Raw genomic sequence first — 14598 nt, 5'->3', positions numbered from 1 at the left:
TTTTTTTTCTGGGGGCGGGGGAGGTGGGTAACTTTTGCCAACTATAACCACCTCATCTTGTATTTCTCTTCTTACTTACTGTGCCCCAACTGTTGCCAGCTAAAGTCCAGAAGCCATTTCGGTGAATAATCAAGAGGTTAAGCAAAGAGGAAGAAGTGGAGTTTATTCAGCTGTGTTTGAGCACACACAGGGTGGCCGAGAGCTAACAAGCTCACAACCAACACCCAGAACAGAAATTTCCAGTGCATTACATACCGTTACTTGTTTATCTATTGTTATCGATAATATAAATTTAGCTAGTTCATTGTTACTCTCGTTTTTTTTTTTTCTTTTTTGCCTTTTCTTAGTTGTTTTTGTTTTGGTTTTTTGGTTTTTTGGTTTTTTGCCATAGGGTTCATGTGCTTGCCAGAGAAAGACAGAGACAGAAAGAGGGAAAGTGTGAAATCACCTCCCAGGGCAGATGGCCATCTTGCAATCCCTTCGCCATTCTCCTCCTGGGATTTTGGGCGTGCGCGTGCATGCACACACACACGTGCCCAGCATAAGTTTCAAGCCACCAGGTATGGGACTCAAACTGTGGTCAACTATATGGGAGTCCAGTGCCTTAACCATTGTGCCACCTGCCGGTCCCCAGTGTTACTCTTACCCTTTTGATTTTCCCAAAACTGTTCTGCACACCTTTTCCTTTCACAGGGCATTTATGACCTTGTTTCTGTTCTTAGGGAGACATTGAATCTGTTGACTCAGCCTTGTGACAGACTCAGGGAAGTTACAACATATTTTCTTTAAGCTACACTGTTGAACAAAACAATCTAAACATCTGTGAGTAACTATTATGCTAAATGATGACATTGTTTCAGTTTCCCCAATTTAACCTGTTACTTTCTGTCCCTTGAGCAAACATTCCCATCTCTTAAGATTTCTTGCCTGGGACCAGCGGGTGTCCTAATGATTAAGTCGCTGGACTCACGTGTCGACCGCGGTTCCAGTCCTGTTACTGAGGACCCACTTGAGAAAAAGCTCGAGGCCAGGTCGGCTCCTGACAGTCTCTCTTGCCTAAAACTCATGCCAGGCATGTGTGCATGCATGTGCACGGTGCCCAACCTTTCAAGAGGAGAATGGAGGAGACAGGATTGTGGCATGGCCATTTTCCCTGAGGGTGATTTCTTGCTTTCTATCCCTCTGTCTCTCCAGCACATGCCTCTACAGGAAAAAAAAAAAAAAAAAAAAGACGTCTCGCCTGGTTCCTTGGTTGGGTTGCATTCTGAGTGGTTTAAGTTTCCTCTTCTAAGGAAACAGGCTTATTTATGACCTTATTTGTTACAATAGTTACAGATTACATTACTTACAGAAGCTATAAGCACCGCTTAGCCTTTAAAATATAAAAAAGAAACTAAAGTGAAGTTAAAAACAGGATTTAAAGACGTTTTTTCTGCTATATAACCACTGCAACCTCTCTCTTTCTTGAGTACCTGCTCCTCCTTGCCTGGACAGATCTGCTTCCAAGTTTTGCAAGAGGAATTCTCTTTTTTTATTTTATTGTATTTATTTATTTATTTATTTGGCTTTGGAGAAATTTATTGCCAGCCCTGGCCTAGCCTCCAGTGGGGAGGCTAGCGGGGCCTGCCTGGCACCCACTGCCAAGCACAGCCCTGCAGGACAGCTAGGTCAGGCACAGCACTGGGGTGGAGGGGCTGGGCTCCGACGGGCACATCCCAGGTGGCCACCTAAGGATGGTGCAGGAGAGCAGGGGCCAGCCTAGGCCCCAGGACCACAAGCATCAGGAGCTGCAGCTGTCTGGAGCTCCACCATTCACATTTAAAACTAAATGTCCTCTCCTCAGAAAGATTTTTCCTAACCACAAGACGTATTCATATTCCATCACATTGTTTTATTTCCTTCAAATACTGGAGGACTCAAACTGGAGGAGTCTGACCCGGCGAGGCCCCAGGATTTGTCTGAGCCCCCCGACCTTTAAGCTCTGCTTTTGGTCGGATTAACACGTTGGCAAGGCCGCTGTTGCATGCCTCCCCGACCTAGGAACAAAGCTTGGGTCCACTCAACATGATTCGGCAAGGCCGCTTATTGTACACTCTAGAGACTGGTAGCCCTGCTGGGAAGCGACCCCCTGTGACTCCCCAATATACTATTATAAAAGAATTACATAGCTCTCTCATACATCTTGAGTATACGATAAAATTTTCTAGGAAGTCCCCTGACTGCTCCCCTTTGCTCTGACCACCTACTGTTAATTTCAGTACTTTACTCCTGAGGGTCACAATGGAGGATGTGATGAAGTCACATCTAGGCAGCAATCTTCCTGACCTTTGGAAGGCCCAGGGCACTCCCGCCCCACTATGGCTAATGTTCCAACAAGATACATAACAGTGGAGCAACAGGCACAATAGAATGCCTCAAACTCATCTTAAAAGTTCCTCATTAATTTTTTAGTCACTTTACTGCCAGTTAAAAAGGCTGTCCCCACCCTTACTTAGCAAACAGTAAGTTTTACTCCTTTAAGATATATTAGGGTTCCTTAAATTAAGTTTTAGATTTCTATATAATTACATAAGTTCTATTCTTTATTAAGATCTATAAGAACTATATTTATACTTGAGATTTTCTTTTCTCAGCACCATTCCCGGTAATGACAAGATGGCTGATGCGCCACATTAGCTGATAATTATCTCTGCTTAATGGAGCCACTTTCCCAAAACTGCATTCCATGGAGACCCACTTACATCAAAGGAACAATTGTGGAACTACACTAGACCCACCTTTAATCCAATCCTGAATAGAACTTTTGTACCTTATTGTTAAAAACTTTATGAGCTGATAATTAAAACATGTAGCCCCTCTCCCCTTACTTGCATGTAACACATTTTCAATAAACATGCACAATAATTCCTAGCAGTTGTCACTCCTCAGAGAGCGATCTTTGAGGAGTGTCCGGCATAGGACGTGCATGAAAAGGCACCAAGGCCTTTGTCTTCTGTTCACCTGTGCTGCCTCCATCGAGTCAACCCACCCCTGCAGAGGCTGGACCCCGGAAAAATACCTTTTTGCTTTCTGAAATTATCCAAGCATACATTCAGCTCTGAGCAGTGTTGCAGCCATCACGAACACAAGTAGATTTAAAATTGCCAAGAATCATAAACAATCTAACCACGGGTAGATGTTTGTGCCCTGATTTAGAATAGCATCTAAAATATATCACTGAGAAGAGGGAGTTACAAGTTACATGGGAAGTCACTCACGGAAAGATCCTATTTGTATCACAGAGAAGGCTCCCAACCATGGTCGACATTTAGTCCTCGGCCAGCTACTCCTTAGGGGAGCAGTGCCCTCTTGTGGTCACAGTTCTGTAACTGCATCCTATCCCTCTGGCTTGGAGGAGGTCACTTACCTCATTTCACTTCCCGGGGAAGGACAGTAAGACAGGTTGGAGCTCTACAAGAAGTCTCTTGGGCTCAGTCTCTGGTTCTCAGCCCAATGACTGTTAAATTAATCCCATCAGAAAATAGCTACGATTCAAATCCTGTTATTAATGTGTTGCCTCCTCATCGTAAGTCACACAGGATTGTTACTGAGGACCCACTTGGCAAAAAGCTCAAGGCCAGGTGGGTTCCTGACACTCGAAGCCTAGGATGAGAACATCATGATAACTAGATAAAAGCTATCAATATTTAAAAGTTCAAAGCATAGTGTAAGTAATAAATTAATAGGACAAATAGGATTTTATTCTTTATTAATTACATCTTAGTCCTTTCCAAAAGTGTGTATGTGTATATATATATATATATGTGTGTGTGTGTGTGTGTGTGTGTGTGTGTATTTCAGTTAGCTACACCATGAGAATGCACAGGATACTTCATCATTTAGGGATGGGGGAGCATAAGACTTCAAGATGGAAGGTCAGAATCGAAGCCCTGGCTCTCTCACCTCAACCATGTGTGACCCTATACAACCCTTCTGCCTGGAGACCTTAGGACACCAAATTCAAGGTGAAAACCTTTTAAAATCGTTCAATAGAATCAAGTCAATATGCCTCTTAGTATATTCGAGAGCTATATTGGCCACAACCAAGAAGTCACAACCAAGTAGGGGAAGTCAGGAAGTCAGATGTTTATGAAAATGAAATTAACTCTAAAACTAGAAAGACTCCTAAATTCTATAGTAACACTTACTTAAAAGGGCTAAAGGAGGAGCCAGCAGGTGGTGTGATGATTAAGGCACTGGACTCCCATGTGGCTGACCACAGTTTGAGTTCCGGACCCAGTGGCTTGAAAAGCATGCAGCGAGGGACCAGCAGTTAGTGTAATGGCTATGTCACTGGACTCCCACATAGTCAGCCGCAGTTCGAGTCCCAGACCTGGTGGCTTAAACTCATGCCGGGCACGTGTGCATGCGTGCCCAAGATCCAGAGAGGAGAATGGAGGAGAAGGGATTACAGCATGGCCATCCCCCCTGGGGGGTGATTTCTCACTTTCTGTCTCTCTGTCTCTCTCTGTCTGGTGAGCACACGCACCCTATAGCAAAAACCTCTCCAAAAAAAAAAAAAAGAAAGAAAAGATAAGCATGCAGGATATGTGTGCATACATGCCCAAAGTCCCAAGTGGTGAATAAAGAAGGGATTGCCATGTAATCATCCCCTGTGAGAGGTGATTTCTCACTCTGCCTCCCTGTCCTCAGGCAGCACATGTGTCCCATGGCAAAAACCTACCAAAAAAAAAAAAAAAGTGCTAAAGAAGCTAATGATTTTGACTCAGCAAAATCTGGGTTAGCATCTTGGAAAATGTGAACCATGATTTGGGGAGAAAGTGCTTCCTGGCACAGGAAAACCCTATGCAAGAAACAAAGCATGGCACATCGGCGGAAGAGCAGATGCCAACTCAGTGTGGCAAAAACACAAAATACCGTAAGGGGAGGCAGAGTGGAAGCGAAGCATGGAAAGGTCATTAAGGCTAAATGTTAGAGGGCTCTGTGCCCTCCTTTTTTCTCTGTGACCTTTGTTTTATAGATAACCAGAAACCATAGGACAAAAATAGCACATTAAAACATACAACAATGTGGGACTAGCAGATTATATAATGGTTACATCACTGGACTCCCATGTAGTCGATAACAGTTCAAGTACCGGACCCAGCAGCTTAAAACTCATGCCGGGCGCATGTGCATTTGTGCCCAAGATCTCAAGGGGAGAATGGAGGAGAAGGGATTGTGGTGTGACCATCTCCCCTGGGGAGTGATTTTTCACTTTCTGTCTCTCGGGTGAATGCACAGAGAGACATACAGCAAATCTCTCTTTCAAAAAAAGAAAAAGAAACACAGAACAATGATGAGCTTGGGGAGTCACTTGAGTACACACTCCAACAAAATGAGGAAGCAAATTAACAAAGTAGATAAGATCCATGTATTAGGGTTCTCCAAAAAACAAAACCAATGGGATACACGTATACACACATAAGAGGAAATGTCCACGGCAATTGGCTCACACAGTTAGAGAATCCAAGGACTCCCATGACATGGAGCCTGCAAGCTGAAGAAGTATTGGGTCGTCGGAAGTCTTGATGCATTTTTGCATAGAAAAACACATCATGACTTTTCCAATGACCCAATATTCCAGAAGATGCTGGATTCCGCCTTTAACAGAAATGGGAGAGGTCTTCAGAAAAGATTCAAGCCCTGGCCCTCTTATTTCATACTTGTATGTGACTCTTTACAGTCCTAGGCAATCGACTTTGAAAACAACCAACACAAACACAGGAGGAAATGGGGAGGAATCTGGGGAAAAAGAGGATGGGGAGGGTGTGTTACACTGGGGAATGGCAACAACATAAAGATCTGTTACTCCAGATAAGGAAAGAACGAAACAGAAACCTCAGGAAAAAACAAACACTGTGTAAAACAAGAAACAGCATCACAATACTTGATACGGATCTGCAGTGACACGTTTTACAAAGTTACAAGTAATTATCTCCAACTTTTAGAGTCAAGCTATAATCAAGGCACTTACAATTCAATGATAGATTCACATTAAAAGAGAGAAGAGATGAGAAGGGGGGGAAATGAAGAGACATTCACAGCACCAACATCCTGATCTTACAAAATGAGAAGCAGGAGATGCTGTTTCCTGGGAATAAAAGTAGGAATTAAGGGTAAGTATACCGGGCCCAGAAGGTGGCACGGACTGGACTCAACCGTGGCTTGAGTCTAAACACGGCAGCTTATTTTCTCACTTTCCCTCTCTCTCCATCTCTCTCTGGTCAAATTAAATAATAATAATAATAATAATAATAAATCAAAATTAAATAATTCAAAAAAGGAGTACTATTTTATTTAAACTTTTAAAAAGGTAACCCAAATAGAAAGAATAAAGCACAAAAGATGAGGAAGCCATAAATGAACTAAATCTGCATCTAGCCAAGCAAAAAGCCAGTAAGTAATGTCTAATATTGTCAAAGCAGACAGATGCAGATGTACGCAGTTACTAGCAGAGAGCTAGAGCAAACTCCTAGGAGACATAGCCATAACTTGTTTTTTACATTTATTCATTTATTTATCTATCCATTTGTTGTGATCTCCAAGCCACCAGGTCCAGGACTTGAACCACAATCAACCATGTGGGAATCAGTGCCTTAACCACCATGCCACCTGCTGGCCCTAGCCTTAAAGTTTATTTTTGTTTTGTTTTTTGGTTTGGTTTGGTTTGGTTTGGGTTGGGTTGAGTTGGGTTTTTTTTTTTTTTTTTTTTTTTTAGTAAAAGGGATTTTTGCTAGGGCACATAGACTTGCCAGAGAAACAGAAAGCGAGAAATCACCCCCCAAGGGAGATGGCCATGCTACAATCCCTTCTCCTCCATTCTCCCCTCAGGATCTTGAGCATACACACACACACATGCCTGGTGTGAGCTTTAAGCCATTGGGTCTGGGATTTGAACCATGGTTGATTAAATGGGAGTTCAGAAATGTAACCATTATGCTATCTGCTGATCCCTGGTCATAAAGAATTTTTTACTTTATTATTATATTTTATACATTTGATCACTATACATAATTTGGCTTGCATAGAAAATGTACTCAACATGAAATACACCTGAGACCAGTCCAGTTAATAATACTACACACGTTATCATCATCAGGTAATAAACCATTACTGTGTCCCACAAATGTCTTGCCTCTCTATTTGCCCCCCTAAATTCCTTCCCTATACTCTTCCCCTCTCCCACCCTCCTTCCACACTATCTTCAGTGCCCATAACAATTTTCAATGCCTTTATGCCCTCCAGTCTTTCAGTATTTATCATAGAGTATGGATAGTCAGGATATAGTAAGTGGAGACAAATAATTTATTTCTTTCACAACCTGGCTTGCTTCACTCAGCAATAAATTTTCCCTATTCAACCTCTTTCTATCAAATGCCGGGGTCTTCTTGTTTTTTATGACTGAAAAGTATTCCATAGAGTATATGTCACACATTTTTCCAATGCACTCATCTGTTCATGGACATTTGGGTTGGTTCCATGTCTTAGCAATTGTGACTAATGCTGCAATAAACATTGACGTGTAAGCACATTTCCGGCTGAGCGTTCTCCTGTCCTTTGCATAGATAGCCAGGGGTGGGATTGCTAGATCATGTGGTAGTTCTATTTGTAGGTCTTTGAGGAACCTCCATATTGTTTTCCACAGTGGCTGGACCAATTTACATCCCCACCAGCAGTGTAAGAGAGTTCCCCTTTCACCACATCCCCACCAACACTTAGCACTTTTTGTATTTTTGACCTTTGCCATTCTGTCTGGGGTTAGGTGGTATCTCATTGCGGTTTCAAACTGCATCTCCCTTATGATAAGAGATGTTGAGCATTTCCTCGTAGGCTTTTTGGCTGTTCATATGTCTTCCTTAGAGAGATTTTTGTTCAGCTCATTTTCCCATCATTTAATTGCGTTAATCATTTTTGGGGGGGGTGGGGTGTAAGGTGCTTGAGTTCCCTGTGTATTCTGATTATCAGTCCCTTAACTGAGGCACAGTTTACAAAAATATTCTCCCATTCTGAAGGTTGTCGATTCACATTAATTACTGTGTCTTTGGTTGTGCAGAAACCTTAATCTGATGTAATTCCACTTGTCTATTTGGGGAATTATTGCCTGTGCTTTGGGGGTCCTATTTTAGAAGTCTTTCTAGTCATAAAGTTTTAAAGTGGTTCCCTCTGCATAATAACATCACTGTTGGGGAGGTGGGAGCAAGCAGAAGAAGAAGAGACTATTACTTTCATTTTTAATTATTTGTCCCATTTGATTTTTTTAACTGAATGTAATGGAATAAAATTATGTGCTTTTTCCCTCTTATTATATTTATCTTAATACCATGATTCCTGTCCCAATGAGACTTCCAGACCTCAAATTTTTGGCTTCTGAGCTTAAAAGACATAGTCCGGATATACATTAAAAATATTCATAGGCGTCCAAATTCAGGCAGAATCATTTTGCACCCACACATATCCCATCTTAGCCCATTATTGTACTGCTAAATAGTGCCTGAAGCTGGATGATTTATAGAGATGATTTATTTTACTCACGGTTTTGGTGCCTGGAAATTTCAAGAGCATAGACCGGACATCTGGTGCTACATTGCATCATGGCCAACAGACCCAGAGAGCAAGGCAGCCTCACACACAGAGAGAAAGAGGAAAAGGAAGCAGACTTTCCCTGTGCGTGCATGTCCAGGTTCCTCACGAGATGGAGAAACGGAGGAGCTGTCATAGGTAGGCAACCAGATATGAGCCAACAGCCCTGACATGGAGCAGAAGGGAATCTGCCTCAGAAGTCACAGCTTAGCAGGGCACACAACCAGACTCTCCGGGGACTCCTTCCTCCCTCCCAGCTCCTGGTGCCAGGAGGGAGAAGCTGATCTCATTTTAGCTCTTTAATACCTAAGCTTTCTTCAAAAATCTTAGGGAAGGTTATTACCTTCCGTCCTGCCGTTCTGCACATGCACAGAGGAATTCACCGGGATGCTTGGTCAACACCCTATGTCCCACTCGGGGCAATAGACTGACATGGGCAGAATTGTCCCTGTGTGGATGTTCATACCTTCAAAGTTCACACTAAGCATGTGGAATTGGGTGACCAGATTCCTTACCCAAGAAGAAGTATGCAAGCACAAATAAAAACCCACAAATCCAGGGCCAGCAATCCAGTGACTGAGACAGCTATATTCTCACACAATTGAACATGGTTCGAGTCCTGTACGTGATGGTTTAAAAATCATACCGGGTGCGTGTATGTGCATGCCCCAAATACCGAGAGAATATAGAAGGGATTATGGAGTGGTCATGCCCCCCGAGGGGTAAGTTCTCGGTTTCCCTCTCTGCCTCTCTCCTCTTCCCCTATGGCAAAAACCTAAAAATAAATAAATAAATAAAAATTTAAAAAGCTCACAAATTCAAATGAAGAAACCAGCTACAATGATAGACTTCCCTTCCTAAATATTCATGAGATGATCCCAAAATAAAAGTAATACCTAACCCCATTCCCAGCACGCATGTCCTTCTCTGACAGCTGACCACCCACATGCCTTTCTGGTGTGGAGGTGTATTTCTTCTGTTAAAAATTTTTACTTTTCTATTAAAAGCTTCTCTTCCTACTTTACATATGTTTGTGGTTTTTCATTCTGCATCTCAGGACAGGTCTCTGGACCCAAAAAAACAAGTATTTCATATGATGCAGCTCAGCTCCCCATCCAATAACAAAAAAGGATTGCAGCATGCCATACCCTCCTGGAGAAGTACTCTTTTTTTTTCTTTATTTTTTTAAAGAATTATTTACTTAATTTTATTTATTTATTCATTTATTTTCATTCAACTAGAGAGAGACACAGAGAGCGAGAGAGAGAGAGAGGGAAAGTGAGAAAGCACGCCACCACGTCCAGGACTTGAACCGTGGTTGGCCATGTGGGAGTGTCTAGCATCTTAACCACTATGCCATCTGCTGGCTCCTCTCTCTTTCTCTTGCTTGAGCACTCTCCCTGGCAATTAAAAAAAAAAAAAAAAGTCTATTACCTACAAGGACAAGGAGAATGGGAGAGAAGACAATGACTGATAAAAAGAGGCCACTTTGGGGACCAGCCGATAGCATAATGGTTACATTGCTGGACTCTCACAGGGCTGACTATGGTTTGAGTCCCAGACCCAGTGGCTTAGAACTCATGCCGAGGGTGTGTGCGCATGTGTGCCCAAGATTCCAAGAGGAGAACAGAGGAGGAGGGATTGTGGCTTGACCATCCTCCCTGGGGGTGATTTCTTGCTTTCTATCTCTGTCTCTCTGGCGAGCACATGTACCCTTTGGCAATAACTTCTCAAAAAAAAAAAAAAAAAAAAAAAGAGGTCGCTTTAGAAGATGAAAAACAAATGACAGGTTAAAAGACATTATCCTCTGATTTGTTCTGGCAAGCCCCTGAGAGAGTACTGAGAAGCACAGGAATCGTCTAAGATAGGGAGACAGGCAGGCGGAGCTTCCAGTTGTCTACCCCATGGCCCATCACCCTGGCTTCTCAATAAGAGACACTGAGTTTATCCAGGGCCACAGAGTACCCTGCTAGATAAGCACCACCCCATCCGCATACTCTTCTGTCACTGGGTGTAGCCACATGGCCCAAGCTAGGGAGCTTTCCTGAGTTAAAGGGTCAAATGAGCTGACCAGTGTTTTGTCCCTTTGCTGTGGTCCAGTCCTGCCCCAATCATGATCAAAGTGCCTAGAGGGCATCAACCGATAAGCCACATGCTCAACATTCAGAAGAGAAAGATGGAAGAAAATAGGGCATTTGTGTCACCTTGGAGCTGTTGCACCCGCCTGGATGACTCCTCGTACATTTTTTGTCCATTTTTTTTTTTTAAGTCAACAATTATTGGAGCCAGCAAGTGGTGTGCTAGGTCGCCACATGGCTGATGCAGTTCAAGCCCTGGACCTGGCAGCCTGAAAATCATGCCAGTGTGTGTGCATGCATACCCAAAATCCCTAGAGGAGACTGGAGGACTGTGGTGTGGCCACACACCTCCCCCACCCCAGGGGAGAAAGGGGTATGGTTTCTCACTTTCCCTCTCTCTGTCTTTCTCTATCTCTTTCTGGCAAGTGCATATACCCTATGGCAAACCTTTAAAAAAAAAAATCAACAATTGTCTGTTTAAACACTGTGGTCAGGTCGAATACAATCCCTAACCAAGACAAGGGCCGTTGCCTGAATGCTGTCTGCAGAGAAGTTAAATAGCCAGATTCCTTTTCCCAGCCCAATGAGTCAGATAAAAAGACATTTTTTTCTTCCTCAGAAACCAAAAGGATAGTCTCTGAAGGATTCATCTAAATTACTTTGGATTGGGATTGGGAACAGGAGGCCCATCAAAGAACCGGGCAGACAGGAGGCTGAGTGGGAAGATCCCATGGGAGCACACACACACTGCTCCCCAGGCCTTCTTCCCAACCTCCGCCAGATTCTTAAACTCCAGAGGAATCAGGAAAAACGAAGGTAACAGGGTTTGAGTTAGGGTTAGCCATAGTTTGAGATTCAGGTCACTATACCTAGCTGAACCCAAATGCTCGAAAAAAAAAAAAAAAAAAAAAAAAAAAAAAAGAGGTCGCTTTAGAAGATGAAAAACAAATGACAGGTTAAAAGACATTATCCTCTGATTTGTTCTGGCAAGCCCCTGAGAGAGTACTGAGAAGCACAGGAATCGTCTAAGATAGGGAGACAGGCAGGCGGAGCTTCCAGTTGTCTACCCCATGGCCCATCACCCTGGCTTCTCAATAAGAGACACTGAGTTTATCCAGGGCCACAGAGTACCCTGCTAGATAAGCACCACCCCATCCGCATACTCTTCTGTCACTGGGTGTAGCCACATGGCCCAAGCTAGGGAGCTTTCCTGAGTTAAAGGGTCAAATGAGCTGACCAGTGTTTTGTCCCTTTGCTGTGGTCCAGTCCTGCCCCAATCATGATCAAAGTGCCTAGAGGGCATCAACCGATAAGCCACATGCTCAACATTCAGAAGAGAAAGATGGAAGAAAATAGGGCATTTGTGTCACCTTGGAGCTGTTGCACCCGCCTGGATGACTCCTCGTACATTTTTTGTCCATTTTTTTTTTTTAAGTCAACAATTATTGGAGCCAGCAAGTGGTGTGCTAGGTCGCCACATGGCTGATGCAGTTCAAGCCCTGGACCTGGCAGCCTGAAAATCATGCCAGTGTGTGTGCATGCATACCCAAAATCCCTAGAGGAGACTGGAGGACTGTGGTGTGGCCACACACCTCCCCCACCCCAGGGGAGAAAGGGGTATGGTTTCTCACTTTCCCTCTCTCTGTCTTTCTCTATCTCTTTCTGGCAAGTGCATATACCCTATGGCAAACCTTTAAAAAAAAAAATCAACAATTGTCTGTTTAAACACTGTGGTCAGGTCGAATACAATCCCTAACCAAGACAAGGGCCGTTGCCTGAATGCTGTCTGCAGAGAAGTTAAATAGCCAGATTCCTTTTCCCAGCCCAATGAGTCAGATAAAAAGACATTTTTTTCTTCCTCAGAAACCAAAAGGATAGTCTCTGAAGGATTCATCTAAATTACTTTGGATTGGGATTGGGAACAGGAGGCCCATCAAAGAACCGGGCAGACAGGAGGCTGAGTGGGAAGATCCCATGGGAGCACACACACACTGCTCCCCAGGCCTTCTTCCCAACCTCCGCCAGATTCTTAAACTCCAGAGGAATCAGGAAAAACGAAGGTAACAGGGTTTGAGTTAGGGTTAGCCATAGTTTGAGATTCAGGTCACTATACCTAGCTGAACCCAAATGCTCGTGAGCTGTGCTAATGAGGACACGGGCACACAACCAACTGAGACGTGGGCTAAAATGATCATATTCAAAAAGAAATGTGGTAAACAGAATTTAATGCCTCACTCCCCCCAAAAGATGCCACAATCACTTCTCTACGGGTGAATGTTTTCTTATACGGCAAAAGGGACTTCGTACATGATATTAAGGATCTCGAGAAGGGGAACGTATCCTGCATCCAAGGTAATCCCAAGGGACTCTGTAAGGAAGCAGAAGGACCAGAGACAGAGAAATTGATGATGATGGAGGCAGAAAGAGAAGTGATGTGGGGACAGAGGCAGAGGCCAGAGGACGAGAACGGGATTTAAAGATGCAAGGCTGCTGCCTTCGAAGATGGAGGAAAAGGCCGCGAGCCAGGGCGCACAGTTGAGAAGGGCAAGGAAATGGACTCCTGTCTAGAGCTTGCAGAACAAACACAGCCCCGCAGACCCATTTTGGCGTTCTAAGCTCCAGAAATATAAGGTAATCAATTTGGGGGGGGGGCTGTTCTTGTTTTGTTTTGTCTTTTATTTATTTATTTTATTGTTGCTATAGGGCATGTACACTTGCCAGAGAGAGAGAAATGGAAAGTGAGAAAGCACCCCTCCCCAAGGGGGATGGCCATGCCACAACCCTTTCTCCTCCATTCTCCTCTCGGGATTTTGAGCATACACACACACACACACACACACTGAGCATGTCCTTCAAGTCACCATGTCCAAGACTCAAACCACACAGTTGGTCATGTGAGAACCAGCTGCCCTAACCATAATACCATTTGGTTGGTCACAGTTGGTGTTGTTTTAATTTGTGGTGATTTGCTGTCACGACAATAGGAAACTAATATAGAAGGTGGATGATTGATCCTGAGTGGGTTGTCGGGGGTTCATTTAAACTGGACCTTAGGATAGGAAAAGAAGTGAAGGCAGAAAGTGAAGGGAATTCCCAAAGTGGTGAAATATGTTCAGTTAGTTATGAGTGAGAAGGCTGGGGTTGCTCCATTCATAAGAGATCAATCCCAGGGGCCAGATCAATCCCATTTTCCTCCTACTGTCCCAGGTTAATATTTTGCATGCCTTCTTTCACTCCCCAGGATGCTGACTGGGACAACAAATAATACAGTCACCTCTCACTGCATGTCTTACTCCATTTCATGTTTCTCATCTGAAAAGATCTCCTCTTTTTCTCTTCCTGTTCAAATTTTTTATTTCCTTCACACCAAATTCAACATCCTTGTGCTCCGACTTGTCTGTGCTGAATCAATTGTTACAAGTTCCTTTCCTTTCCCTAAAATCCTCTAAGGAATAAAATTAAATCCTCTAATTCGACTAATTTATGCCCTAAAATCTTACCTTTTGCTTTTTTTTATTGGTAATCTTCATAAATTGAGTAATAGATATTTGTCATTTGTGGTCACCCAACATCTTTTCAACCCTGTTCCTACATACAGAGAGACTTCAAAATGTTCATGGACAATGGAATTAAAATACGAGTTTATTTTGATGCTAAAACATTTTGAAATCTATTCATGGTTTTTCAAAATACACAATGATGCATGAATCCGACAGGAGTTGTGTGTGTGTGTGTGTGTGTGTGTGTGTGTGCATATCAGTACACTGTTCAGGGTAGTAATATGGCTTCAGACTCCATTTAAAACATGTGACTTGGGACAGCAGGTGGCATTGTGGTTTTCTTTTTTTTTTTGAGAGGTTTTTTTTTTTTTTTGCAAAAGGGCAACACTTCCCATCAC

The 14598-nt window shown here is 43.2% G+C and overlaps 1 long non-coding RNA gene across 2 annotated transcripts in view; it reads right to left on the bottom strand.

The window, feature by feature from the left end:
* The window catches only part of LOC102503003 (uncharacterized), an 89973-nt gene extending 81331 nt beyond the window's left edge, over positions 1-8642 (bottom strand). For both annotated transcript variants that reach the window (XR_003550703.1, XR_003550702.1), the window contains exon 1: positions 8575-8642. This is a non-coding gene — a long non-coding RNA (uncharacterized LOC102503003). The remainder of the gene's footprint in view (positions 1-8574) is intronic.
* Between the last annotated feature and the right edge of the window lie 5956 nt (positions 8643-14598).

This window comes from Tupaia chinensis, unplaced genomic scaffold, assembly GCF_000334495.1.
Source record: "Tupaia chinensis unplaced genomic scaffold, TupChi_1.0 Scaffold000502_1, whole genome shotgun sequence".
In the NCBI taxonomy this organism is placed as follows: domain Eukaryota; kingdom Metazoa; phylum Chordata; class Mammalia; order Scandentia; family Tupaiidae; genus Tupaia; species Tupaia belangeri.
The sequence above is the reverse complement of the archived record's forward strand: the minus strand, read 5'-3'. Positions and strand labels throughout refer to the sequence as shown.